A 6,000-nucleotide genomic window follows, 5' to 3' on the forward strand; every position below is an offset into this window, starting at 1 on the left:
GATGGATATCCTTATGTCCTTTTACCCAAATGAAGGGAAATTTCACACATTGGTTTGGTTTATCTTTTTGTTACTGACAGTAATTCTGTAGCTACCTAAGTAAGAGTTACATCGTTGTTCTCCTTTATACTTATGTGCAGGAATTCAAAGTATGTTGCACTTCATCAGAAGTTGAATACAGAACTAGACTTTAAGGTTAAAATGAAGTCCTTCAGCATAGATGAAAGTTTTTTCCTATAAGTGCTCTTACTTAACTCCTGTTACAAAACAAAAAATCCATATACAATAAATTAATATTCTATATTAGATCTAGTTACAGTGTGGAGAGCTTTTTTAACTAAAGATTGAAGAAAAACACGTTTGGCTAAAAGAATTAGGAGAGTGAGGAGAATACTAAACTACTTTAAAATGCTGGTTTATGTATTACAGGGTCTGGTGAGACTGTATGCTTTGCACCACAATGAAGGCTACATTTTAAGTGTGTAGGGGTGAGACAAAGAAAGAATGCGTCAAAGCTAGAGCAAACTTACTTTGCCTGACATACTCCCACATTGACTGTTAAACTGCTGCATGAGAGTCTAAAAATCATTTCACTTTCAGACTAGGGTAGATCCAATTGTTCTTATGCAGCTACTTCTGCTGCAGTACCCTTAAGAATTACTGTTCCCAGAAGACAGAGTGGGGTACACTTCCAACCTGCTGCCACCAGAGGACCTTTATTCAGGTTGGTCACCTTAAATCAATCATCATAAAGCAATGGTGCTATCACCCTATGAGAAGCTCACCAGCTGGGAGGACCACTCCAGAAACGTGAGTTTACCTTACCCACACGGTTTCTGTAATAACTGCGAGAGCTAAATAATTCCACTTCCCACTAAGCCCATGAGTCCTCCTTCATGTTTACAGACAATCACCCCAGCAGTTTCCTCTCAACCCACCTTTTCACTGCAAACAAAAAGCATATGCATTTAACATTTCACTGCTGGGCAGTGTTACGCATACTTTGCAAATGAGTTAGGTAATCTAAAACCAAATAAAAAGCAGCATCCTGGAGAAAGAGTGATTTCCTGAATGCCATTGTGTATAGCTCTTATTTTTTAAATTCAGAAGAAAAGCAGAATGCACCATATGCACCAAATCATCACCTTACCTTTTGAGAAGTCATCCTGAAACCTACTGAAGAATTCAGTTTAAGCAGCTTTCACACTGAGATGAGACTTAAAAATGGGACTGCCTGATGTAGAAAAACATTTTTCTAAAGCAAATATGTAGACAAAGCAGGGTACGGGCCTGTAATATGTATCTATCTGTTAATTAGCAAGTATATGAGCTCATGCTGCTTACAGCTGGAACAAATCCCCCACAGCATTCTCAGGAAAATCATCGGACTATCCAGAGCCTTATTCATATGGCAAACATACTCATCTAGAATTCTCTTTCTCCAAACACATCTCCAAAATCTTAATTTTACTTTTCAACACAGTATAAGTACATACTTTGGAAAGTGTAATAGTATTTCAAAGAATTTTAAAGGCACTTAAAGCATGACTTTATTCATCATAACTTTAAAAGATATTAGTATTTTGATCTATTTCACAGTATTTCTGGCAGAAATTTTATAAAATAGATTTTATAAACCAGATTCTGCAGTATACATTCAGTTAAGATTTTATTCAACTAGATCTTCAGTTTATGTATTGACAACCCCCCCCGACTTTTTAGAAGTGGTTACAAAGTTGCCAATACAGAAATATATAATGCAAATAATACCATTTCTTGCATAATAATCTTCACTTATTAAAGCATATTTAAAAGAATACAAATGTAAGATAAATAGGACCATTTCTGCAACTATTGACAACAAATGAAAATAGATGAGCAATTCAATCTTCATATTGACCATAAAAGTAGTAAATTTTCTGCAATTTTCTGTTTATTGCTAGCTTTTCTGTTATTGTTTCATACTGGATCTTACTAAAGAAGCTACTAGAATGGATAAACTGAAAATCAAACAGTATCTAACAGCAAAAAGAATGGTTAAAAAAATCCCATTATGCATTCCTTTTGCCTGTGCGCCTCTTTCCTTCTCTTAGTCTTTATTATTAAATATATTTAATTCTTGTTTGAGAATTAATTCATGCCTACTGCTAATTTCCTATTAGAATTTTAAATCTATGTTTGGTACTAAATATTTTTCATCACAATCAAATATGTCCAAAAACTTATAGTCCAAACGCACTTCTTACCAATACTTCATGACCTCATTTCTATCATTATGTTATCACTGTGACATAAGATCCCCTGTTAACTTTGTCAGAGTTTGCTAGGATTATAGCTGCAAATCTGCAAAGTGCAAAGTCTACGAGAAAAAGAGGTAACATAAAAGCTCTTTAAGAAACTTCTAGTACTAATGACCTTATAATGTATGTGGGGAAAACAAAACAAAGTAAAACACCACATATACAAGCATTCTCCAGCCCAAGTACTTTTGAATCTGAGATCTTTCTAGGGCCTTTTCACTTTATTTTTTTTTTCTATTTTAAAGAACACCCTGAACATCTCCTCCTTCTGAGACAGTTTCCATAGAATCCTTATGGCTACTTATGAAGAAAAAAAACTGCTTTCCTTGAGTACAGATATTAAAATCCAAAACCCTGAATTATAGAACATCCATATAAATGTCACTGTTAAATTTATATTTGCTGGTTACAAGGTCTTTAAAGTGATATAAATCAAGAGAGCTTATTCTAATTATGTGGGATTCAGGTACCAATCTGTTTTTGCACTAAACAAGCTTTGAACTGATGAAAAGTATCAGTGACCTTTTCCTGAATGCTGAAGTCACCTGCTTTCCAATTAAGCCAATAACGATACCTTAGTTTCTCCAACTAGTTATAGTACTTCAAATCTGTAGAATTATCATGCATATATATATAAAAGTTACCAATGCTGTGTAAGTTCTTAAAAGAGCACAGAGAAACCGAGCTGATTAAAGCATCAGTGTGTTATTTGATATTTATCACATCCCCAATTTCAAAACAGTTTGTGCTATCAAGCAACATGTCTGTTTGCGTACTGCCAGTTTCTTCAGCAAAGCCACATTTAGCAAAGAACAGAGAAGGAAACATTGTCATAATTTTTTCATCACACTTTATCACCACAAAGTTTGGTGGGAGCTTAGTATATTAAGTGATTAATATTGGCAATGTTAGTTGACTTGGTCTACTGAAAACTAATGCAGGTATCTAGGATTTTACTAGTAAGAAATCTTAAATATGCACATGTCAGAGCAATTAATCATTGATTACTACAGACTGCTTATATATTTCATCAGGCCATTATCTGATCTGAATAACAAGAACAATTGCATAATAAAACACATTAGTGCTTATATACAAAACTTAGTTGTATCAATTATATATTTTCACAGCAATAGGTGTTTTTAAAGTCCTCTCTTGTTTCTTCTGAATCAGATTGACCCGATCTGACATTTGCCCATACCAACAATGCAAGATTGTACATAAATATATAATCAAATACAATATGTACCACACTTAATTGCCATGATTTGACTCAGGTCATTTCCCACAGTAGTAATTACAGCAAAAGTGGAGTATGTTTTGAGTAATTTTTCATATAAATTCTCAAGTATTGCTAGGACATTTCCTAGATTAAAGAAAATCGCAAAGACAAATTATGAAGACCATGCTCCAAACTAACAAAGCCATTGAGTATGTAGAGATTCAAGCTAAACTAAACAACATAGTTCCTGTCTGGTTAGTTAAATATATATATTTTTTTTTTTTTCTTTTTAATATACACATTGTTAGACATGCAACATTGCAATGCTGCATGTTTGGGACCACCTAGCAGAAATGAAAGCTTAACCTAATAAACTTCACTGCATGCAGTCTCAAAACAGTTCATGCAAATTAGGTGGATATATTATTTTAATGCGTTGTCCACAGGGAGTACAATACAGCAACGAGCATGTCAAATGTTACTAAGTCATTAAAAAAAATGGGGGAAAAAGTGCTTTGTTTTTAACTGAAAGGCAAATTCACAGTACTAAAACACTAACAGTAGGATTCCTTACTGAGCCAGAAAATGTGTTATCCTTTAATTTAAAGTTCAAGAGTTCATGGGGTATTTTTTTCTGTCATAAATGTCAATTACCCAAAGATTACAATATGCAATATGAAAGTCACCCTGATTCACTGTACCTTGTACCCTATGCTTTGTAATTCCTTCCTTCCTAGCTCTAAGATTATGAATACCTGAAAGCAACTCTGAATGTCATCCATCTGCTACTGCAGATTTAGTCTCTCCTGTTTGTCACATTAATTTGCTAAATAAATTTTGCCTAGTTATCTTTATTGTTGTGACATAAACTAATTTCTTTGCTTCATGAAGAAACACATTTGATTTGACCCCAATAAACTTTCACTCCCAGTGACATTTATGGGTTGTGACTGATTTTGAATTACACCTGAAAGTGCAACATGAATTTCACATTTGGAAGTTTAACAAAATGCATTTGTACATTCTTGTTTAATGGTTTCTAATGACACAAGTTTATTCTAATTAGGTGAACAGTAAAGGCATAATATGTAAGATATTTGAGTTGTATTGTTTATTTACAGTACCCACTTATTAGTCTGGACTTGTACTGTAAAATAACCCAAATTTGCCAAGAATTTGTAAAAGACATAAGTTTAATTTATTCAAATTCAAATCCACATTGTCCCTACAATAGATACAAAACATGAAGAATTTAAATACAAGTCCATTTGGCTGGAATAGAGAAAAAAAATGATGAAATGCTATTGATTCCTTCCAGTACATTCAAAACACCTGACTCAACTGTATTTCTACTGACATAACACTGAGGTTTTATTTAGATATTAGCAAACATGAGCAAATGTTTTCGTTGACATACCTGTCAATGTTATTTCTTTTCTCTACCTAGGAAACAGTTAACCCTCAACTACTAATACTAGCTGTTTCCTTTAGCAGAAATGCACCAAACGTCGATAATGGGTCCACTGTCCCAAGAGAAATAATGCCTGCAAAAGTTCTCCTTCCCAGATGCCGATATATTTAGTGCAGAGCAACACCTAACAGCAGACACTTCATGACATACATTTATATGATCTTCATACCTTCTGTTAACTCTACAGCTCAGCCAGAAAACCTCAGTTCCACTGCTCCTCACGCCCTTTTAAATGAGTTTATCTTTTTGTCTCCCCTACATCTTTCTCACCTATCAAAAAAAGTGCCATCCATACTTTTGAATACGCCCCATAAAAGCCCTTAGAAAGCAAAGCTGTTGTCTGGAACTGTCATCCTCATTAAAAGAAAATATATACATACATTTTTATACATATAAAACTTGATGAAAAATTTAAGAACTTCAGCGATATGGACTAAAAATGCTTACAACTGAATGCAGACAAAAATACTCTTAGTATCTATAACTCAGGCACATTTCCTATTAAACTGAATGTCCTGTCACCTGGCATTACTTTGCAGGTCAGACCATTCTGCAGACCCCTCCTGAGGGAGCATCTCTTTGTTTAGATTTTGTCTGTATTCTACCACATACCTACACCTGAACTGAGGTATGGCATTACACAATACTTGCCACACTCAGTTTCTTTAAACAAGTAAGCACCTGCAATTTTCTTTACTCATAAAAAACCAGCAAACCACTTAATGCACCTTCCCACTAAAAACAGTTCCAAGTTACCATAGCCAAGTTTCTCTCTGACCAGAACACTAACCTGAAAACAGAAACGCATGCACATATATATACATGTATATATATACATATATACAGATGCGTGTGTGTGTGCATACATATGTGTGTGAACGCTAAGAAAAGCTTTGAACAAGCCCGAGAACACAGGGACAGTAAGCAAGCACGGAGAATTTACTTACTAATGCTGTCCACTCGGACCTCTTTGGAAACCTGAAGGAGTCTCCGCTTTCCCCTCCTGC

General features: G+C 34.5%; 1 protein-coding gene across 21 annotated transcripts in view; it reads right to left on the reverse strand.

Moving 5' to 3' along the window:
* The window catches only part of PTPRD (protein tyrosine phosphatase, receptor type D), a 1,188,396-nt gene extending 1,182,396 nt beyond the window's left edge, over positions 1–6,000 (reverse strand). For all 21 annotated transcript variants that reach the window (XM_017732862.1, XM_017732863.1, XM_017732840.1 and 18 more), the window contains exon 1: positions 5,941–6,000. The gene's annotated coding sequence lies outside the window, so the exon portion shown is untranslated. The remainder of the gene's footprint in view (positions 1–5,940) is intronic.

Source organism: Corvus brachyrhynchos, unplaced genomic scaffold (genome assembly GCF_000691975.1).
Source record: "Corvus brachyrhynchos isolate BGI_N302 unplaced genomic scaffold, ASM69197v1 scaffold194, whole genome shotgun sequence".
In the NCBI taxonomy this organism is placed as follows: Eukaryota; Metazoa; Chordata; class Aves; order Passeriformes; family Corvidae; genus Corvus; species Corvus brachyrhynchos.